Genomic DNA, 24,732 nt, shown 5'->3' on the forward strand with positions numbered 1-24,732 from the left:
AATAAATACATTTTATATTGATCTTCTCAGTAATGTAATTTACAATACAAAGTTATGTGACGCTTAAACTTAATCTGAGGCTTTGTTTTATTTTAAAGTTATTAATATTTTAAATTGTGTAGCAAATGAATATCTAATTTTAATTTGATAACATTTAACACATTATTAAATTACAGCAGCTACGGTAGTGGCAATATATTTCTATATTGTTTAGCAGAACAATGTCCAGTGTGTTTGCTGATACAATTTGTTGCATTTGAAAAACAAGCAAACTTTGGACTGATTTAACTGCATTACAACAAGTTTTTAATTATTATTTTGTTTATTGATTAAGTTTTGTTGTACTAGAAATCTCTAAAGTCCAACAATTATAACAATTAAATGGGATTTAGCGGCATTTAATTTGTATGTAACAAAATTAAAAATGTTAAGTTACCACAAACTGTTTTTTTTAATTTAGCTAAACTTGAAGCGTTTATGTCAGTGGATAATCATTTACTATTGCTCGCTCAGAAAAATCAACTTACTTTTAGTTCTGTGTACTCACAATGAAGTTGCTCTAACTCAGCAATCCTGAGCTGTACTTTTTTGAAGGCAACGAGTTTGCATAATTTCTTTAATTTGGGAACGAATGAGAACGAATTAAATTTACAGTGTAGGTGTAACAGAGTTAGAAAATAGCTTAATGAATTTCCTCAAAATTGATGTGCTTTGTGAATAGTTGGAGCCACCTGGTGGACAAATACCGCAACTGCAACTGTTAAGGTTCCAAATTGCTGCACAGCGCATGCCTCAGCAAAGGAAAATACTCCCAAGCTGGTGGTAGGTGCTTGTGAGCGACACTGTTGTCAATTGTGTATATGTATTAATGAAAACATTCTTATAGTGGTAATTGTCAACGTGTATTTTGATTGTAAGTAGTACTAGCATGTATCCTGAAAGTTACAGGCATTTTGATGCATGGGTAGTAACTTTATTCACGAGGAGCATTTTTAGTTAGCATGCTAAGCTAAGCTAATAGTCGTTAGCTAGTCGGGTGCTTTTTGACTTGCACTCAGCTCTAATATTTCTCTGTGTGATTGTAATTGTTCTAATTCTTTTTAACAGAACTGAATGTTGCAGTTGCTTTGCACACTGTTAATGACGACTGTGTGCTGTTTTCTCTGTACCAGGTAGGCGCTGTTAAGTATAAGTTTTAATCGATGCTGTTGTATAAGGAAAAAAATGATGAACAATGATGATTGTTTTATAATAGAAAAGCTGTTTTATATGTTATTGTTGTTGTTGGTTAGGAAAAAGGAGAAAAATAAATAAATAATACTGCTACTATACGATCACAGGTTTGGTTTCAGCTAGAACTTTTAAAAGAAAGACTTTGTTGATGTTGTGTTGTATAAATATATCTTAGTCATTTGTTAAGTGTTATGTTTGAAAAGGAAAATACTCCCAAGCTGGTGAACTGAATGTTGCAGTTGCTTTGCACACTGTTAATGACGACTGTGTGCTGTTTTCTCTGTACCAGTTGCCAGAATAAAGAGGGAGCCCAGAGTAAGGGCAAGTCCAGTGTTGCAGTGCCGTCCTTCCTACCTGGGCATATCACACCACTTGCACGATAGACTCACAGAACAGCAACAGCTACATAGGTTTATTATTGAAATGAATAACCATGTTGTTGTTCATATAGGCTAAGTTAGTCCTGTGTTAATCTATTCATCACATAGCATATTGATTTTTGATAATGGGTTAATCACTCCTTTTTATGCTCATTTTAGTTGCTGTTGGCTGCTGGTTGATAAGTAAATAACAAAGGCATGCTAGAGCAGCTCAAACTGTGAACATAGACGTTAACATGAGTTAACTTTTTACCAGTCCAGCCCTGAAGATAACGTAACCTACATGCTTGGCACGCCCGCTTGTTTAGTTCACAGCTAAAACAAGGCAAGTTTGTCACTTTTAAACAGCTGTGTGTTTGGTCCACGTGGCATTTAAACCAATTAGCAGCCCCAGGACAAAGACGAAAACCACACAAAACACTGAACCGTTTATTAATAGAGTGAAAATGATCAACTGGACAGCGGCTCTGCTCACTGGTGTTGCCTGTTTTGGGGGATACCTGATTGTGCTGGTGAAAAAGATCAACAGCCACCGAAAGGCAGAAGAAAAGATCAAGAGAGCCAGAAACAGGAGAGATGAGAGCTTGCAGCGGGCCGAGCAGGCGGTGCTCTGGTACAAAGAGTCGGTGAGAGTTCAGAGCTTTGAGCTGGTTAACTTTCTCTTTAGAAAGAAATCGTAACTAATTATGTGCTTTTAGTTCATTAATATATCAATTTACTGGCACTTTTTGAGGTCTCCATGCTTAGCATGAAAATTAAAGGTATGAGTGTGCAGACCGTTTAAGTGCAGTGAACTCACTGTTGTGTTTGAGAAAGTGTGTGAAGATGTGGAAAATTGGGCAAAGAAAGAATCCTGAATCTGTACATGGATGTGTTTCCGTCTCTTTGTTGCAGCCTTTAAAAGAAATAATAATAACATAATGATTCTGTGGGTCTGTGTCTTCTAGCATCCGACAACTGACTCTGCTCTGATCCTGACGCTCTCCCTGTCTGAGCTGACACAGCAGCTGAACAAAGGTTTACTGAGCCCCGAGGATGTGCTTTACTCTTACATGGAAAAGGTTCAATATCCAGCATGACACAAAGGTTCACCTAATGTAACATAATAAAACAAATTGTTCATAATAGATGAAATACACCAAAAGCTAATTTTTACAAGTAATGATTAAAATTACTCAGCCTTATTTCAGTGTTATTTATTTTTGACATTAGTCCTACTTATAAATCACTGCTTTTAGTTCTTATTACACAGAATTGTGTCTTATTACAGTTAAAGTTTAGACACACTGGGTCATAATATTCATATAAGCAACACAGACTCATGTGTCACACAATACTTGTGTTTCCAACAAGAGTTTAATATTTTACAAAGATGATGTAATGATGATGATGATGTTTCCTTTCCAACAGACTCTGGCTGTAAACAAAAAGCTGAACTGCTGCACTGAAGTTTTGCTGGAGAGTTTGGACCAGCTGAAAACTGTTGGCTCCAACAAGGATGGTCTCTTGTACGGAGTTCCAGTTAGCATCAAGGAAAATCTTGCATTTAAGGTATTACAAAGGTTATGCAATGCAAATTTTAGTTACAGTTAAAGGATTTCCCATCAGTATTAGTAAGTATGTTATGTATAAGTATGGTATTCTTGAGCATTATAGCTCAGGTATTTGATGTAACATTATCATCTTCTGCTTTTTCCAACACAAGAATCATGACTGTTCTTGTGGTGTGATCATAAACCTGGACCAGCCTGCTGAGAAGGACAGTGTGCTTGTTCAAGTCCTAAAGAAACAAGGAGCTATTCCCTTTGTGAGAACCAACTTGCCTCAAGCCCTTTTAAAGTACATCTTTTACCAGTTAATCACATAAAAATCTACAGCACATTTAAAACTGTGTTCATGTATTAAGTTGCCTTTGTCCATTCCAAGTGTGCATAATATGAAAAGACTCATTAACTGTCTGTTCACAGCTATGACTGCAGTAATCCTATCTACGGGCAGACTGTGAACCCTCATAACCCCAGAAGACCTCTGGAGGTTCATCTGGTGGGAGGGGCTCTCATCGGGAGGGGCTCCCTGCTTGGTATAGGCACTGATATAGGTGGCAGTATCCGTATTCCTGCGTCCTTCTGTGGAATCTGTGGTTTCAAACCAACTGCAGGTCGACTCAGGTGGGTCTCATTCAGTCAGTTTCCTAGAAAGTTTTTACACATTACTGAGTAAAACTTTTATCTCTGTTAACACCTTTGGGAAATGATTAGTTTACAGGGGCTTCGTCCAGTTTATCGAGGGCAAAAGTCAGGTAAGAAACATACCTACTTTACATATAAAGTAAATGTAGTTACATAACCACTGTGTAGCAATATTTCACCAACACAAACTGTCTCAAATATTTGAGTCACTGCTTTATATTTTGTATGAAACTAGTGTCGTCATCTGCTGGACCCATGGCAAGAGATGTGGACAGCCTGGCTCTGTGCATGCAGGCACTTCTTTGTGACCACATGTTTTCTTTGGACCCCACTGTTCCACCATTACCTTTTAACATGGAGGTGTGTCCTGTACTGTGGGATTCATGAAATCTGCTAATGATTATTTTTTGGTTAAAAACTACAAATTAAGCCAGTACATAGTTGTCCTAATGCTTCACTTTATATTACTCTTACCTCACCTGTATTAATGTCCTGAGATACAGAATTAACTTTACAGGCTGTAATCTTAACCTTTGCAAACTGATTGTATTTAATTGACTCAGGAAATAAAAATGATTGACCCTTAGATATACAGAAGCTCCAGACCTCTAAGGATTGGTTATTTGGAAAACGATGGCTACACGCAACCATCTCCAAGCATGGCCCGAGGCGTCAGAGAGGTCAAAGCTCTGTTAGAGCAAGCAGGACACACAGTAAGAGACACACACACACACACACACACACACACACACACACACTATGATCACTGTCAAGCCAAGTATGTGATATGAGTCATAGGTCATTAATCCTGTCATTTGTGCCTTTAGCTCGTCCCTTACTGTCCACTGAAGATGGATCAAGTTTTCCCTGAACTATTGATAAAGGGTGTATTAGCAGATGGAGCTACCACCCTGCTACAGAAACTGTGAGTTGTTCCATTAAATAAGTCAGTTAGTACCATTTGTCTTCTAAACTTAAATCATCTAACATTTAGAGATTTTGTTCCTTTTTAGTGCTAACCACTAAACATCACCATGTTGCCATTGTCTTCATGACAAACATGGGGTTGTGGTTCCTTTTGAAAGCATTACAGTAATTTTCAGTTCAGTGTCTCTGAACAGACTGTTTTCTTGTGTGCCAATGATCTCTTTCATTTTAGGAAAGGGGGACCTGTGGACCCTTGTCTGGAGCCTCAGGTTTTTCCTTACGGCTTTCCCAAGTGGTTGAAGAAAACCATTTCATTCTTGCTCAAACCTGTGGTGAGTCCTTGGTTTAACAGTTAACTTGACAGTTTAGTCTGATAAAACATTTATGATGATGCTGATTTTTTTTTTTTTTTTTGCAGTTTCCTCGTGTTTCTGCCAACTTTGGTGCTCTTTGTGGAGTTGGGTGAGAAAGTATTCTTGCAATTCTCCAAAAGTTGATTCTGTTCATGTGGACATGACATTTTCTGGGAGAAACATTTTGTCACTCATCCAAGTGACTTCTTCAGTCTCAGCTGACTGCAGGTTTCCCCAATCTTATAAACAGTACATTTGCATAATGACTGAAACCAGCCCACTGAAGGAACAATGGGCTGGGAGGAAAAAGTGGAAAAGAGGGCGTTGCTATCCTACCCTGGAACACCACCAAGCCATTGGTTCAGATATGTGGATGACACCTGGGTGAAAATCAAATCTCAGGACGTACTACATTTCATGGATCACATTAACTCGGTGGACCAACACATCAAATTCACCAGGGAGGATAGGAAAAGTGGCAGGTTAGCCTTCTCAGACTGTGAGATTTCCATCAGTAATGGGGGACATCTAAAAACTGACGTGTACCGTAAACCTACGCATACGGATCAGTATTTAAGGTTTGACTCTCATCATCCACTGGAGCATAAACTGGGTGTCATCAGGACGCTACAACACAGAGTGAACACCATCCTCACTGACACAGGGAGGCAGAAGAACAGCACATTAAGAAGGCCCTGAGTAAATGTGGTTATCCCAGCTGGACATTTGTCAAAGCTGGGAGGGCGCCAAAAGAAAGCTCCAGTCGATCCAGGAGAGAAGGACAACCGCTGTCCAAGTGAAAACCTGTAGTGATCCCATATGTGTCAGGAGTATCGGAGCAGTTGAGATGCATTTTTTCTAAACACTGGGTCTCTGTGACTTTTAAACCCCAAAACACGCTGCGCCAATAATTGGTCCACCCCAAGGATCGGGTCCCCCGACACAAACAGAGTAACATAGTGTACGCTGTTAAGTGCCAGGAGGATTGCCAGGATTTATACATCGGGGAAACCACACAACCTGTGGCGAAGCGGATGGCACAACACAGAAGAGCAACCTCATCAGGCCAGGACTCTGCAGTTTATTTACACCTACAGGCCAGTGGACACTCTTTCAATGATGAGGATGTACACATCCTGGACAGGGAAGAACGCTGGTTTGAGGGCGGAGTCAAGGAGGCCATTTACGTGAAAAGGGAAAGACCATCTCTGAATCGAGGAGGGGGCCTAAGGGTACATCTGTCACCATCTTACAATGCTGTGATTGCAGCCATTCCCCAACTCTCTGTGAATGGGACTCATGGACATTGATCAATGGTTGTTGATCAATGGTCATGAGAATTTCCATAATTAAGATTAAGGAACTGACCTCCCAGCCCATTGTTCCTTCAGTGGGCTGGTTTCAGTCATTATGCAAATGTACTGTTTATAAGATTGGGGAAACCTGCAGTCAGCTGAGACTGAAGAAGTCACCTGGATGAGTGACGAAACGTTTCTCCTACTGAAAACGCCACGTCCAGATGAACAGATTCAACTTTTGGAGATTTACTTACCTGGATGATTGAACATACAAGATATTCTTACAATTGTTCATTTGTGCTTGAATCTCAGTTTCTTTGTTACATTTCCATGTGCTAGGAATTATATCCTAACATTCTGCTTCATTTTTAGATCTGTTCCAGAGCTGTGGAAGCAACATGCTGCTGTTGAGGTACTGCCAGCTGATGATGCATGGTCATGTATGAAAGTCTGAAGATGAAATTGAGATTTCCTGTGTTTTCTTTAGGACTACATTCATGAGACAATAGCACATTGGAGGAGCTGCAAAATTGATGTGCTGCTGTGCCCTGTGATTGGACCAGCCTACAACTTCTTATACTGTGGCAAAATTGCAAGTATGGCAAACTGTGTATGACAGACAACTTAGTTTCTGTATAAATCACTTTGTTTTTAAAACACTGTAATCTCAGGACTTTAAAGATGTTTAAAGTGGGAAACATCAGTCACAAATTAAATCACAGATATTTTTACTTTAATAGTTTCTTATAGAGAGCTGTAAAATATAAAAAGCAAAAGACATAACCTGGATTAGAACATCTGGACAACGAGCAATGCAAAGGCATTATTGCATTAACTAAATTATATTTAAATTAAACATCAACTGCATTTTTAAAGGTTAAAAACAGTGTTTATATTTTTCTTTATCTATAATCTATTTTTCTTTTCTACACTTTCAGCTGCTGGCAGTTACACGATGCTCTACAATCTCCTGACCTTTCCTGCGGGTGTAGTCACTGTTTCCACAGTGACCGCAAAGGATGAGGAGGAACTCAAGCACTATAAGGGCTGTTATCAGGACATGTGGGACAAACTCTTCAAAGAGGTAGGCAACATGTACCAGTGAGGCAAGAGTGATTGAATACATAGGGGCAGATTTAGTAACACGCTGTGTCAGGCCAAAACTGGGTTTTTAGCATGAAAAAAGAATAAAATAGATTTTTGTAAAGAGAGTGCAGTAAGAAGACTGTGGTTAAGAGGTAGAAACTCCGAGCCTTTTGCAACTGTGCATGTCTGGAAGTGAAACTTTTGTCCACTGGTCAGTTTATTTGTAATACCAAACGAAGATGTGATTAAAAACATACATATTACCAAGAAGGGATGGGAATAGCATACGAAAGATATTACAGTTATGCAAATTAATTGTGTACTGTTTGGTCAAATGTTTGTACATTTTGGGGTCATTACTCAAAAAAAGTATTAATTAAACATATTACACAGAACACTTCTTAAATGTAATGCAGTAAATTACTTAATTACTCCCAGGTGAAACCAATTCATTACACAATTCGTTACATTACTTTTGCATTTTTCCGTGAAATGACCTGAAACACATTGTCTCACGAGCACCATTTAACAATATGAACCTGGTGCTACAGTCCCACACACCAACACTAATGAGGACACATGAAATCTTTGTCTTTGTATTTAGTTATGAGCAGTACAGACTTTACTGGCTTAACTAGAAGTACAGACACCTGGGTTAGAAACAAAAATACTAGAGTAAAGTTGAAGTACTGAAGCAATTAATTACTCAAGTAAAAGTGAAAAAGTACAGTCTCTGAAATTTTCTCAAAGAATGTAAGAAGTAGCTCCTTAAAGACAATTCTACTAACAATTTTTGTACTAAGTTAACTGAACCTTGTGCCATATTAATATAATAATAAAATATTAGCACATAATACAAAAATCATTCAAATTTAAATTCTAATTCCAATGAATGTACTTAGCTTGAATCTGTTATGTAGGACTGTGATGAAGGTCTTCTTCATTCCTTAACCATGTAAACATAGACAAGTGATTTTAATACAGTGGAACCCCGACGTACGAATACCCCATTTAACGAAAAATTCAAGTTACAAAGGCACTTAACGGCAATATTTCTGCCCATGTTACCGCAAAATGCCCGCGTAACGAAATCTGCTGGCTCTGATTGGCTGAGCCCAGAATGCCTACAATGCCCATAATGCCTTCCGAATTATGTGACAACCCCCTTGGCGTTCGTACTTGCGCTTCACTGTTCCACTTGAACGGTGTATTGTTGTTGCAGTTAGCAATTAGCCTAAAGCCCATCGTTCACCCAAAAGGCGCGATGGGTGCTTCGACTTACGAAAATTTTCGACTTAGGAAAGACCCTCGGGAACGAATTAATTTCGTAAGTCGGGGTTCCACTGTACTTTTATTTAAAAGAAAGGCACAAAGAAGGGTTTTGCTGATACAGTTTAATGTTTGCCTAGGAAAAGAAATTTCAATTAGATGAAACTTTAACTTTAATCCCTCGGGCGGGTTCCTCCGGTAAATTCGGTTTCCAATAGCACAGCACCGACAGAAGTTACAGAATGTGAGCAGAAATATACCATATTGTAGCGGGCCACGGCTGTTCGGGGATTTGTTGTTGACATTTATGTTCTGTCTTACAGTTATGTTTGTTTATGTTACCATGGTTATGGGTGACGCTCCCTCTGCGACTGTGTGTTTCCGGGTGAGAGAGCGCCATTTTGTGTTTTTTTTTTTTATGTGGTTGCCGCGCTGAGGAGGGAGGTAGCGGCAGTGTTCGGGGCCGGTTATAAAATAAACGGGTGCTCCCAAAGAAACCTTTGTCTCCTCCGTGACTGAGCTCGCCACATTGGTGTCAGAAGTGGGATAGCTCACCCTCGCCGGAATGGAGAGAGACACTCAGAGGCTGGAGCAAGCGAGCGGCCATGTAAGTCCCCCGACGGGTCCCGACGGCGCGAGCGCACCGCGGCAGCGGTCCGTGGCGACCGACGCTAGGACAATGCTTCATGGGCTGCTTTTGTCGACCGACACGCCGGGCCCCCGACAGCGAGCAGTGATGCCTGCAACGCCAGCTAAGGTACCGAAATACAACGGGCTAACCCCGCTAGAGCCCTACCTCTCACAAGTACGGCTAGCTGCGAGGCATAATGGCTGGAGCGATGAAGAGGCTGCTACACACCTAGCGCTAGCATTGGAAGGAGATGCACTGCAGGTACTCCATGACCTAGCCCCGTCAGAGCAGCATGAGCTCCAGGCCCTCACCATAGCACTCGAGAGGCGATTTGGGCAGCGGCACTCCACTGATCAGAGCAGGGAGCAGCTGACCAACCGGAGCCGTAGGCCGGGGGAGAGCCTGGGCACCTTTGCAGCGGATGTGTTGCTGTATGCTCGTCGTGGCTACCCAGAGTTCCCAGCAGCAGCCCGTGAGGAGCTTAGCCTGCATGCTTTCCTGCGAGGACTTTTTCCAGAGCGACTACGCCAACACGTCCGCCTGGCCATGCCTCAAATTCTCCGTGAGGCGCTCCTTGAGGCTGAAAGGGCCGAGCTGGTGCTCACCTCACCACCTAACCAGCAGGTGCCCCCCCCCAAACTACCCTCAAATCAGAGCCGCAGACTACGACAGGGAGGGAGAGGTCCCGGAGGTATGCCAGCTGCAGCCCTCGGTGCCCTGGAGGCGTCCCCGTCGACCGACCGACCGCTGCTACCGGTGCGATGAGCCTGGCCATGTGGCGCGCGACTGCCTGGCGCCCGCCCCAAAGGCCAGAACTATGTGGCCTCAGGGGGATGAGAGGGGGAGCGGTACAGCGAGGGGACCACCGCTCCAGCTTCCTGCCCCCCTCCAAGAACGATGCACGGTGGCGGGCCTAGTCGGGCATCTCAAGGGACTCTACCTGAGCTGCTGTGTTGAGGACCAGCCCTGCCAGGCCCTGGTGGACACCGGGTCCACCATTTCCCTAATACGACCTGGTGTGTTTCCTGGAACATCCGGGCCGCTTGTGATGGGTTGGTCACCCACCGACACCCAGCTGATGACAGTGACGGGGGAGAGAACTGACATGCGGGGGAAGAAACCGTTGCGGATCCGAGTGAAGGATCTGGAGCTGGTGCACGACTTCTGGCTTGCTGACATCCAAGAACAGTGCATCATTGGCCTTGATCTGCTGACCCGCTGGGGGGCCTGCGTTGACACTGCGAAGCTGGCTATCACTCTTGGTACAGAGACTCCGGTTCGCTGCTTTTGACCGCACTGGAGGGCCAGAGACTGCAGGCAGACGCGGCTGGTTCAGCACACCATCAACACCGGCTCTGCTCAACCCATCTGTCTGCGCCCACGCCAGCTGCCCCTCGCGAAACGGCAGGGAGAGCGGGCCCAGGAGGCACGGGGCGTGGGTACTGCTCGGGCCACAGCCGGCGGAGGGGGATGGCTCTCGTTGACCATGCAGCAGCTGAAGCAGGAGCAGGAGGCTGATGCGACGTTGGTTCAGGTGGGGGTCTGGCTGGAGGCAGCACGACGCCCAGGCTGGACAGGGGTGTCAGGACAGGGGCCCGAAGTGAAGGCCTATTACTCCCAGTACAACAACCTGGAGACCCACGACGGCCACCTGTACCGGAGACGGCGGGCCCCCGGGCAGGGCAGAGATCTCCTGCAGCTGTTGGTGCCTCGGACGCTGCGGTCGCAGGTGCTCGAGCTCGTCCACGGCTCGGTGGGGGCCGGCCACTATGGGAATGCCAAAACTCTCCGCCATCTCAGGGGACAGTTCTACTGGCCTGGTTGTCGACGGGAAGTGGAACTTCGTGTGCACTGCTGTGACACCTGTACAGCACGGAAGGGCCCCACTCAACGCTTCACTGCCCCCCTACAGCAGCATCGGGTGGGGGCCCCGATGGAGAGAGTGGGAGGAGACGTCCTAGGGCCTTTCCCCGTCCCTGAGGCAGAGAACCGGCGCGTGTTGGTGGCCAGGGACTGCTACAGGAGGCTGAGGGAGCGGCGCCAGGCCCAGGTCAGTGCCGGAGTACGACAGAAAAGAGCCTGGAACACCAAATGCCGAGGGGGAGCTTTCGTGCCTGGCGACAAGGTTTGGGTGTACTGCCCGGTTCGCAAGAGAGGGGTGTCCCCCAGGCTGTGCGGTCACTGGCAAGGGCTGGCGGAGGTCGTGGGGCGGCTAACAGAAGTGGTGTACCGGATCCGCATGCCGGGTCCAGGACGCGTGGCGGTGTTGCACCAGGACAGGCTCTCACCGTACTGCCCGCCCGCTCCTGCAGCCGCCAGGGCAGGGGATGCTGGTGGCACCCCAGGTTCTCATCCAAGTGACTCTTCCCCTGCTGGTCCAGATCTGCCTGCGCGCCGAAGGAAGACACATGGACATTTGCAGGACTTTGTGTTGGGTAATGGGGTTGTCGGGGACGACTGACCCCTTAGGTGGGGGCTATGTAGCGGGCCAGGGCTGTTCAGGGATTTGTTGTTGACATTTATGTTCTGTCTTACAGTTATGTTTGTTTATGTTGCCATGGTTACGGGTGATGCTCCCTCTGCGACTGTGTGTTTCCGGGTGAGAGAGCGCCATTTTGTGTTTTTTTTATGTGGTTGCCGCGCTGAGGAGGGAGGTAGCGGCAGTGTTCGGGGCCGGTTATAAAATAAACGGGTGCTCCCAAAGAAACCTTTGTCTCCTCCGTGACTGAGCTCGCCACAATATATACAGGGGCGGATCTAGAGAAATTTTCTTAGGGTGGCATGAGGGTGGCAAAGCAATCAAATAGGGTGGCAAAATCAAAGCCTTTTTTTCCACACACATAATTAAAATGTGAGTTTTGATGTTATGTACTGTATAGCCTGTATAATAAATAAATATGTAGCCCAATAAGTATAAAATCCAGAAAGCTACCCAACATGAGGCGGTTCATTTGCAAACACAAGTCTAACTTAAGTTTCACACTGTTTTTTTGTTAGAAAACAATCACGTTGTTAGATGCTTAAATTACACAAAATGTCAGAAATCTGCACTGTCATTAACAAAAATTTAAACCTAATTTTTCTTGATTTGTTGGATTAACCCACTGAGGTCTGAAATACAACCGGCCATTTTTGACTCCTTTTGAGTTTACGTTTGTATATCATCCTCAAATTGTTTCATTTTATTTTTTCCCTTTGCCTTGTTTGGTATCATTCTTTTCAGCTCAACCTCACTTGTCTGAATTTAGTTGTTTTTTCACTGACATACTGCATTAGTATTACTGATCTGAAATCACACAAAGAACTTAAAATCCTGGTAGTATTTTTTTACTGTAAAAAAAACCAAAGACATGTTGAGTAAATTTTTATAACTTGAAATGCAAATATAAATTGTAACTTTTATAAACATATACAACTATTTATCTAAAAATGCAGCCAATACACCTGCCGTTTTTTTTTTTCATTTTGTACAACCATTTAAAAATATTAATAAAACTAAAATGAGAGAACAATCAGGTGTCACAAATGATGTGTGCCAGTAAAAAATGTTTTTCCACCAAAAGACAGGAGAACAGCACAGGGATAAACCTGCAGGCCTGACAACAGCAGGTGTATCACTCCGCTGGTTCTCTACTTGGTGACAGTGTTTACACTGCAAATGTGCCTTTGTGACATTCATTAGTGCCCTCACTGACACACAAAACAAAACAACAACTACACAACAGAACAACTACACAAGACAACACAACACACTATACACTCCACATTAAATGTCACAAATCTCCCACATCTAAAAACTCTCTCTCTCTCTCACTCGCTCGCTCTGTCTCGCTGCCGTTACCGTCACTCCCAAAACTCTCCCCTCTTCCTAAACAACCAAATCCCACGTGTTGACTGTTGTTTTTTAATTGGTCGACATGGTACATTTTTCCACCGATAGGAAAGAGGTGGCTTCTTTCCTTTCTTTACTGTTTTCGCGGTGTCTTTAGAAAAAGCTTTAAAAAAAAAACATACACAGAAAAAAACATGACGACAGTATTTAGAAAAAAGCGTGGCTTATCTATATTATCATAACTCTGGATTTACTGGGCTGTAATTAAAATTTAAAAACTTTGAAGTCCAAACTTTCAATATGGGCTGAAATAGAGACTCAGCGCGGCTGCAGCTTGTTGCTGTGTCAGCTTAAATCAGTCATGTGATTTGGAGATGCAGCGTGTTAGTGGACCACAGAGTAACACTCACTAATACACTCACCTTCCTTCCATTTCCAGAGTGTAACATCCAACCACCTGTGTAAAATCTGAAATTCCCATGGTGTTGTTCAAAATGTGCTCTGGCACAATCATAAGCATCGCTTGCTACTGAAAACAAGAAAAAAGCCGGTCCTACGGTCCTGCTATGGGCTGAATCATTTGTTAAAGGTGGAGGGGGGGAACACTCTGCAATATATTCAGTTTTAGCATTTATATCCACTGTTGACTGTAACTACGCTCAAAGTGTTAATGCTATCCTATTTTAATAAACAACACTGTCATATGCAAAACTGGGGTGGCACTTGGGGTGGCAAGGGATCATTTTAGGGTGGCACTTGCCACCCCATGCCACGCTTCTAGATCCGCCCCTGCATATATACACATATATAAATACAGAGACATATATAAATACAGAGTATACAAAAGGGACAAATAGAATAAATAGGAATAAGAATACAAGTGAATTGCACATTTCAAGTAGTGTGAGTCTATTGCACCGTTGGATATTAACAAAAAGTATCACACAGTGAAAAGGCACTACAGCTTAGTTGTTTCCCCCTCCTTTGTCCTCCTGTTTCCCCTCCCTCTCCCCTCCAGAGAGGAGTTAAACAGTTTGATGGCGTGTGGGACAAAGGAGTTTTTAAGTCTGTTGGTTCTTCACTTTGGGAGAAGCAACCTGTCACTGAACAGACTCCTCTGGTTTTTTATGGCCGTCTGCAGAGGATGCCCAGCATTGTCCATAATGTCCAGCAGTTTCTTTAGTGTCCTTTTCTCTGGCACTGATTAGTATGAAAAGTTTGGTTAAGCTGGTGGAAAACATCACTTTAACACTTACCTGACGTCTAACCTAATGGGTAGGAGAGGCTAAGTTAATATCGTGATGACAAGATTGTCTCACCTGTGTTTTCTCTTGATGGTGTGCCAGCCAAAGGAGCCCACAGGCATCTGGAGTGGCCTTAATAAATGAGTTAATAAATTATTAATAAATTAGTTTATTATAGATTGTAGTCGATAGGCCAAGCAGGAAATATTTTATGTAATAATTGTAATTATGGTAATTATGTCTACTGTATTCATTTAATGTTCATAAAGGTTATTAGATAAGATGTGTGTGTAGTTTCGTTTATTATGTAACCCCAGATAATGGCATGGCTTCAGGGCCAGTTGGCAGCAGTTTATAAAGGGCTGCCAGTTAACATCAGAGGCTGTTGCTGCAACCATGTCCCACCACTGGGCTACATTGTTTTATTTTGTGTTATGATTTGGTATTTTACCGTTGGTGGATAAACACGCGGTTGGTCTGCACCTCATCCCTGCCTCAAGCCTCCTATTTGAACCCAGCTGCTACGGACCATCCTACCAAGGACACATGCAGTGAAACACAATTTTAAAAAGTAAATAAATAAAATAAAAATAATGTCACGACTCGGCTGTAGTCGTGTGGAGGTGAGAAAGGAGGATCCAAAAGCAGACAGTGGCGGAGATGCAAGTGGGTTTATTTACAGTGCACAAAACCCAAGGTGTGGGCAGGACCGAACAAAAACCTAAACTGGGAAAACTAATACAAAAAGGAGGACATGGAGCGAGGAGCAGAGAGACACAGAGAAACACGGAATGATGTTGAATACACGGAAGGTTCACAGAGAAACACAGACGACGCGACGAGGAGCACAGGCAGACACACAGTATAAATACACACACCAGGTAATTAGGAAATGGTAAACAGGAGGGGACACAGCTGGAACTAATGAACATAACGAGACACAAATCTACAAAGTAAAACAGGAAACACACAGACTGTTTTACAACACAAAACTCGGGGACCCGAACAGAGCACAGAGGGAAGACACAGGTAGGGATGATGGAAACACAAAGAACAAATACAAAACAGAATAAACTAGAAACTAATAATAGAAACACAAAGCGCTGGGTCAGCGACCCAGGACCATGACAGTACCCCTCCCCCAAGGGCTGGCCCCCGACAACCCCAGAACACAAATGAACCACCAAGCCCGGACGGGTGGTGGGAGGCCCAGGATGGAGGGTCCGGACCAGGACCAAAACAGAGGCCTCAGAGTCCCAAGCAAAAATGTCCCTAACAAACATAGGGGAGCAGAGTCCAAAACAAAGTTCAGGTGGACGGCCGTGAAGAAGGCAGTGGCGGTGATAGAAGTCTGGAGGCCGGCCACGCGGAAGGCGGTGGCATGGAAACAGTTCTGGGGGCCGACCGTGTGGATGGCAACAGCATAGAAACAGTTCTGGGGGCCAACCGTGTGCACGGCAGCGGCGGCGGCCAAGCAAGTCCGGAGGCCGGCCACGCGGAAGGCAGTGGCGACGTTCAGGAGGTTGTCCACAGTGGCGACGATCCCCAACAAGCGGCCTGGCCAATGACCGACGATGCTGAGGCGGAAGTTGGGGACCTGAAGGCTGCGTGGCCCCCGCAGCACCAGGCAAGGCGGAGGCTGGACCAGACGAAGCTGAAACAGAGGCTGGACCTGACGAAGCTGAAGCAGAGGCCGGACCAGACGGAGCCGAAGCGGATGATGAGGCCGGACCAGGCGACGCTGAAGCTGAGGCTGGACCAGGCGTAGCTGAGGCCAGACCAGGCGAGGCAGGACCAGGCGGCAGCGTGGCAGCTGCGGAAGCCAGTGAAGCTGATGCTGACGCTGCAGGCGTGGATGAGGCTAATGATGATGAGGCTGGACCAGGCGAGGAAGAAGACACGGAGGCTGGACCAGGCAAAGGCGAAGCTGAAGCTGATGCAGAGGCCGGGCCAGGCGAAGCTGAATCTGAATCTGATGCAGCAGGCGACGATAAGGATGATGAAGCTGAAGCAGAGGCCGGGCCAGGCGAAGCTGAAGCTGATGCAGCAGGCGACAATGAGGATGATGAAGCTGCTGTGGCAGGCGAGGATGAGGATGATGAAGCTGATGCTGCCGGCGAGGGCGAAGACGCGGCTGAAGCTGGACCAGGCGAGGCTGAAGGCTCTGAAGCTGGACCAGATGAGAATGTCGCTGCAGGCGGTGGCGTGGAAGCCGGAGACGAAGATGCTGCAGGCGGCGGCATGGAAGCCGCAGGTGGTGGCGCCGCAGGTGGTGGCGCTGCAGGCGGCGGCGCTGCAGGCGGCGGCGTGGGAGCCGCAGGTGGTGGCGCTGCAGGCGATGGTGATAGCTGGATGGGCTCCTCAGTCCCCCCAGCGAAAGCAGCAGGCTGAAGCAGTTCCTGAGACCCTTCAGCGGGAGCTGCTGATGACGGTGAAGACTGGACGGGCTCCTCGGTCCCCCCAGCGAAAGCAGCAGGCTGAAGCGGTTCCTGAGCCCCCTCAGCGGAAGCTGCTGATGATGATGAAGGCTGGATGGGGTCCACGGTTCCCCCAGCGAAAGCAGGTTCAAAACCAGTAGGCACGGGTGCCTCTGGCACACATGATGAGCACTGCAGCTGCACAGAGCACTGACCCCGCTCAGGCAGTGACAGCCGCATGCAGTCCGTAGCTGGCGTCTTGGCCTCCAGGGGTCCAGAGTTCGCCGAGGGTTGCGACTCAGCCTCTGGGGAAGCCCTGGAGTGAGCAATAGTCTCTAATGCTGCCAGCTTTTGAGGAACAAGTTTGTCTCTCTGCTTAGAGTGAGCGCTCGGAAAACAGTCCAAAATGGGCGGTGTAGGCACAGCCTCTTGAAGAGGGGCGAGTGAAGACTGTGACTGAGCCATTAACTGAGCTACTGACTGAGCCATGGACTGAAATATGGGTTGTAGTGACTCTAGTGGTGAGGATAGCTGAGTAGCTGACTGAATGTGTGGCTGAACAGGTTGCACTGACAGAAGTGGAGCAGGTGAAGTAGGGAAATCACTAGGAGAACTGTCCCCCATCACAAAACACTCAGCCCCTGAGTACAAAGTCCCAAAGTCAGAAGCAACTCAATCAGTGTCCTGCACACACACCACAGCCGGACACACTGTAGTCCCAAACTCTGGTGGTGGGATGATGCGCCAACGGCGCGATTGTTGCTTCCTTGTGGAAGAGGAAGCGGGGTTGCCTGAAGGGAAGGAGGTAGAACTCCGTTGTGGCTGCTCCTGCTGCGGGGTGGGAACGTCAACCGCTCCCGTCAATACCACAGGAGTGAGAGGTGGTGTGGCTGGGTGATGACGGTGAGGGTAGCTTTTCTTCTTTAAAGGTGGCTCGAGTGATTTAGACACAAACCTCGGTGAAAAATGCTGCTGACGCCGAGAACACCAAGCGGCGAGTGCCTCCAGAAGGGCAGCTGAATCTTCCTGCCCTGGGCCGCCCATGCCAAACAGTTCAAAACACAAACTGGTTCTCAGAGCTGTTACTACTTGTTTTAATCCTTTAATGTCCAGAAAGGTTATGGTGAAGGTAGGGGATGACAAGAAGTTGTCAAAAAACACTACCTCTGGAAGCCTCTTGTAGTTATCCACGGCGTGAATTATGCGCCGGCAATAATCCCACAGCTGTGCGAGGTACTTTCCCTCTGAGGTAGAAGGGGAGTCCGCTGGATCCATTTTGTGGTCGCGTCGTACTGTCACGACTCGGCTGTAGTCGTGTGGAGGTGAGAAAGGAGGATCCAAAAGCAGACAGTGGCGGAGATGCAAGTGGGTTTATTTACAGTGCACAAAACCCAAGGTGTGGGCAGGACCGAACAAAAACCTAAACTGGGAAAACTAATTCCAAAAGGAGGACATGGAGCGAGGAGCAGAGAGACACAGAGAAACACGGAATGATGTTGAATACACGGAAGGTTCACAGAGAAACACAGACGATGCGACGAGGAGCACAGGCAGACACACAGTATAAATACACACACCAGGTAATTAGGAAATGGTAAACAGGAGGGGACACAGCTGGAACTAATGAACATAACGAGACACAAATCTACAAAGTAAAACAGGAAACACACAGACTGTTTTACAACACAAAACTCGGGGACCCAAACAGAGCACAGAGGGAAGACACAGGTAGGGATGATGGAAACACAAAGAACAAATACAAAACAGAATAAACTAGAAACTAATAATAGAAACACAAAGCGCTGGGTCAGCGACCCAGGACCATGACAGATAACTATTTTCTGGTGCCTACATTGTAGACGGTGACTTTGCCTCCACACCTAAACAGTAAAAAGAGTACAGTCAAGGGTTAACGTGAGCTTCAGCAGCTTGAGGAACAATAAGATCTGTGTAGTGGCTCAGCATAGAGAAAATAATCTTATAATCATTTCTAATGTGAGCTCCAATAAGTTTTTCTTAGTGTACATGCTGTGATCAGTGGGTCTGCTCCTCTTTGCGGATTTACACAGCTGAATTCAATAAGACTTCAGCAGTTTCACCAGCTATCGTTGCTTATTTACTGTGAATTTACCACATTAGTTCTTGCTAACCTGTTTATCCCGGCACTACCCTCATGATTCCTCCTCTTCTGTAGCTCTCAAGATTTCCAAAGTATCTTAAACACAGCATACGGACACCTCCTTCCGGCCAACTTTAACTCCCGAGCATAAACGCCAGGATGATACCGCTGAATCAAGAGTGACCAGTCCGCTCTGAAACTGTAAGATAAGATAAGATAAGATAACCTTTATTAGTCCCACATGTGGGAAATTTGTTTTGTCACAGCAGGAAGTGGACAGTGCAAAAGTAAGAAGTAGAAAGTACAGATATTTGTGTTAAGATGTAGTCAGTAAAAGTAAAAAGTTGTCAGAAAAAAAAAGTAGGTACTCAAGTAGAGTACAAATACCTGAAAATTCTACTTAGGTAAATTTTGTTATGAACACACAAAGCTGACAGCGCATAGCAAAGGTTCAAAACCTGCAGAAATAGACTTCTAACTGATCGCCACTGTGATTCTACTTTAGAAACATGAACCAGTAGAAACAGAGGCTGAAGTCTCACTGCTCATCAGTTTGATACCTGCTGATGTTAAGAGCCTGGCAGCTGGGCTGAGGTCAGCATTTACTCAGCTTTAACATTTCCAAGGAACTGAATTACAAAGACACTTAATGCTGAACTTGCTCAATGAACTCAGAGATGACCTGCAGCCTCTGATTTAAAGGAGTCACACAATGCCAGCAGCAACAAAACCTTTTCCAACTCTTCAATTTTGCAGCCTGTGCAATGGGGTTCAAAGAGAAATGGCCAAAAAATTGAGAGACAGGCAGAGAAACACTGACTTTGGACCCTATCCTCAAAAGAATCAGACATTGGTCTAAAAAATGTATTTACGCCGATAAACTTTGCACTTTGCATGCACTCAAACAATGCGTGAGATCGCAGATATACACATGCACAAACATACATGACTTCCCCATGAAACACCTATCTGCACTATTTGGGGACTGCGCCTTTTTGCCCTGTTTAGTAATCCTGGTATTTTGGACTCACTGTCAGGCTAGCTTTTCATGCAGCCACAGCATTTCAGGAGACCCCGATGTAAAGTCTAAAGTATAGATACATTTATTTTTTGATTTACTTGTAAATGTGCGTCAGTGTACTTTAATGTGGTTCAATCAGCTGCAGTAGCACACAGTAGCGGTTTTTGATACGGGCGACACGGGCGGTTGCCCGGGGCGGCATCACGGGCATCGGCAAAAAAAAAAAATGCTCATACTCATGCTGCCCTGATGTCATGCCAGCGCATATTGGGAATGGCATAGGCACCGATCGGTTTTCTATCGCCCATTTGCTGGGAGTAAGGGCGCCCTCCGTTTGCGAGGTGCGCCTTCTGCTAGCGGCACAGGGAGGAGAGGGCGGGGCGGCGGGGGATTCTCTGGCTGGCTGGAGCAGCATCTAATAACCAACTCGCAAAATAAAACAAAACAAAAACAAACCAACAAACACGAAAACACCAGACATTATGATACAGACTTATAATTTGCACCGATGTTTTTTCGAAATTCTGTTTGCGAAAAGTGAGCACGAGAGCCCTCGGTGCGCCTGCTCGCTGCTGAAGTCAAAGTAAACTTTATTGTCATCTCCGCTACATACAGTCCAGTATATAGAGAGACGAGACGACGAGGCTCCAGTTACAGCAGTGCAAGTAAACAATAAATATAAGAAGAGTAAGAAAATAAATATACACGTTAGGACTCGGGGTAAAGGGATCAATAACAATTTAAAATTTATAATTTACACTTTGATGATTTAAAGTCTCACACACAATCTGTCGAAAGGGGAGGGAGACCTGCTGCTTCCAAATAGAGCACATTTCATTCATAATGTTGTAAATCCAAGCCCATTATGTATTCATGATTTGAATACCTGGGTTGTGCGAAATCCCAGAAATAAACCCTAGACAAAGTGAATCTGTGAACTAAGGTGTAGGTCTGTTAGGTTATGTTGTGGTGATCCTCGGGTTGAGGGATGGGTGTTCATACTGGAGTGCAAAATTAAAACCAATGGAAGATGGACAAGAAAAGTTCAAAGCCATCAGGTGCATCAGGGTCACCAGAGGGAGTGTTCGCCCAGGGCGCCAAACAGGCTAGGACCGCCACTGGTAGCACATCTGTCCCGGGCTATGTAGAGCTCATCATTGGATGTTTCCTATTACTCCTCTGTGCATATTGTTGGACGTTAGCCTTCTTATGTTTCCTTAAAAAGTAGAGTCATTTCTGGATTTTCTCAAGAAATTTGTGATGACCATGATAGTCATGTGATACCAGGGAACCTACAGTATAGCTGTACCTACAGTATAGCCCACTCACATCCTGGGCCATCTGACCTCAGGAATTCACATGACAAGGTGGGGCCAGGTTTCACAATGAGCTCACCCGAAACCCTGGCTGATTAGGTCCCACACCCGCTTTCACACCTAGGCTCATGTGATTAGAGGATCACCAGGGGGTCCTTTGTCCCTCTTTGGGGGGATACTCCCACTGGGTTTAAATCTGGGACTCTCGGCCATTTGACCTTAGAACTGAAGAAGCTTCTCGGATGAGAGGTGAAACGTCTCCAAGCAACTTAAAGAAGTCCAGACGCTTTTCTTTGCAAATTCCTTTGACTACGATGACCTGGATGACTGAGAACCTTCACAGACATACAGTATAGCTCTTCATCTGCAATAATTTTCAAAAATATAAAGAATGTCCAATAAAGGCTGCAACTTCTCTGACGTGCCCAGTTTGTCCTTCAGCCAGCGGAATGTTTACTTCATGTCATTCCCCACATTCCCTGTGTCTTTCAACTGCTTGTTTCTAATTTTCCCTTAGTATCAGATATATATTGGTGTAGCTGCATTAAGGAACCATAAGGACATATCAAAAACAATTTCACCTTATGGAGGAGTTCAAGTATCTCGGGGTCTTGTTCGCGAGTGATGGGAGAAGGGAGCCGGAGATCGACAGACGGATTGGTGCTGCGGCTGCAGTGATGCGGACGCTGCACCGGTCCGTCGTGGTGAAGAGGGAGCTGAGTGTAAAAGCGAAGCTCTCAATTTACCGAGTCGATCACGTCCCTACCTCACCTATGGCCACGAGCTGTGGGTAGTGACCGAAAGAACGAGATCGCGGATACAAGCAGCAGAAATGAGCTTCCTCCGAAGGGTGGCTGGCCTCTCCCTTAGAGATAGGGTGAGAAGTTCGGCCATCCGGGAGGGGCTCAGAGTAGAGCCGCTGCTCCTCCACATCGAAAGGAGCCAGTTGAGGTGGTTCGGGCATCTGACAAGGATGCCTCCTGGGCGCCTCCTGGGTGAGGTGTTCGGGAATGTCCCACCGGGAGGAGGCCCAGGGCAGACCCAGGACACGCTGGAGAGATTATATCTCTCGGCTGGCCTGGGAACGCCTTTGGTGTTCCCCGGATAAGCTGGAGGAGGTGGCTGGGGAGAGGGAGGTCTGGGCTTCTCTGCTTAGGCTGCTGCCCCCGCGACCCGGCCTCGGATAAAGCGGATGAAGATGGATGGATGGATATTATTATTAAAAAAAATTTTTTAAATAAAATGCCATTTTCTTTTTCTCTGGAATGTTATTAAAATATGATCATTACTCTGAACCTTCACTGCAGTTGTATTATTTTTGTGTTCAGGCAGTGGCCGGTGGCGAGGGTCTACCTGTGGCGGTCCAGTGTGTTGCTCTGCCGTGGCAGGATGAGCTCTGCCTGGGCTTCATGAAGGAAGTGGAACAACTGGTCAAAGAAAGCAAGAAGTAAAGCTGCTTTCTTTCTCACAGGAGAGGCTGCAGACTTCAGTGGAAACAAGTTAATTTGAATATATCCTGTAATAATGAGATCAATCAAGTCATAAATGGTGAAATATTCTCTGCACTACAAGCGTAATCTAGGCACTTTTTGTATTTTGGCTGTTTGCTAAAGGTTAAATAAATGTTGGTAAAATTATACATTTATGTTTTGTTTTGTTCTTATTTTTATGAAGGCAGGTCTTTTGTATTGTCTGTAATAAAACATGAAAAGGCACTTAAAGGTTGAACAAGAACTGGAATCTGTCATGGCTGCGGTGGCAGACGTGTGGTGTGTGTGAGAGAGGACCCCAACGCTGGCACTGGCTTGGACGTGAGCGAGCTTTATTTAAACGTTGGTGGCACAAATAGACACACGGCGAGCAAAAACAGAACCTAAAGATAACCTAAACTGGGAATGACTAACAAAACCAACCTAAACTGGCGACTCTGGGAGAAAACAGAGGGAAGAAACACAGACGGACAAGCGACGAACACGAGAAAACACACACTACAAATACACAGATGGGAACGAGGAAACTACACACAGGAGGGAGGCACAGCTGATTGACGAGACAAGACAGGAAATGCAAACTGAACACAGTGGCACAGACCTTCACAATAAAACAGGAAAAGCAGAACACAAGGAAGCCACCGAAGGTGGTCGCACTTTTCTCCTCCTCCTCCTCTCCCTTAGCTTTCCTGCTTAGCCTCTTGTGTCCTTGTCTAGTCTCGTGTTTTTTGTATTACTTTTCCCTGGAACACTCTCTCACAGTCTGTTCTCTAAAACCTAAAAGAGGAATTATGGATTTGATCAACTGGTCTCTGAATGCAACTGACACCCTTTTCTCAACGAGAAGTCTGGGCTCGGGTGAGCCTGAGTGCTAAAGATATCTACCTATTTGGAACCATGATAACAGGGTTCTTGCTGATCGGAGCTGGCTTGGCCCTGGCTTATCAAAGAATTAAGAAAGCGGAACCGGCTGTTCAAACCCCCACAAGGCTGCCCGCTGGGATTGAAACGATGGGACGAGGCGTGAGTTTCTCAAAATGGGCTCATTGAGTGCAGCACGGATAAGATCTTGGAGAACCGCACGGCTGCCGTGAATACTCAGAACAAGACCTCTGAGTGCAAACTGGATCACATCTTGGAGAAGCTCACTGCGGTCGTGAGTTCTCAGAATCGGCTCTTTGAGCACAAGAATGACAACATCACGGAACGTAAGTTTGATAACATCATGGAGAAGCTCACGGCTCTCCAACGGGAGATTGAGAGACCAGTGTTGGACTGTTAGAACAGCTTTGAAATTCATATGAGTTGTTCGCATTAAAGTAAAAACCACCATCACTCATGCGGATACCCCTTCGGCGCCAGCTGCAGTCTCAAGGCTGGAGCTGAACAACAACACCCTGATAACGACTGTGTTGAGACTGTTCTTCCCTTTCTATGCAAGGCCAGCTGGGTTGGCTGGAAGACTGTTTACTTAGCCTGGCAGGGCGAAGGACACTGTCTCAGCTGAACTCTGGAGACACACACACACACACACACACACACACATGCACACAGACATATATACACATGCAGACATACACTCATCCCCCCTCCCCCTCCAAAAGCCTTCGACGCTTATTCCCCTCCGATGCTGATGGTGGATCAAGGAGACCAGCGCATAGGCTGCAGGCCCGGATGTACTGTCTACATTGGCTGTCTCTCACCCTTTACCCATTGTGGGGATTAGAGAAATTATTTCCCTGCTATGGTTCATATTACCATGGCATTAATCACATAATCTTCAAGTAGGGATAGTGCATTTAAATGTTTAAACATATTGGCACCCAATTAAGCTTTTATTACAGGTCCAAGAAGAACCACTTTAAACTGTTGAGTTGAATCTATAATTCCAAATGCTTTTCAATGCTCCTATAATCTTAAATGTTTC

At 45.5% G+C, this 24,732-nt stretch overlaps 1 pseudogene; it reads left to right on the forward strand.

The window, feature by feature from the left end:
* Positions 1–803: 803 nt before the first annotated feature.
* LOC116327080 lies at positions 804–22,954 on the forward strand (annotated as a pseudogene).
* Positions 22,955–24,732: the final 1,778 nt, after the last annotated feature.

The sequence above is a fragment of the Oreochromis aureus genome, linkage group 23 (genome assembly GCF_013358895.1).
Source record: "Oreochromis aureus strain Israel breed Guangdong linkage group 23, ZZ_aureus, whole genome shotgun sequence".
Lineage (NCBI taxonomy): Eukaryota > Metazoa > Chordata > Actinopteri > Cichliformes > Cichlidae > Oreochromis > Oreochromis aureus.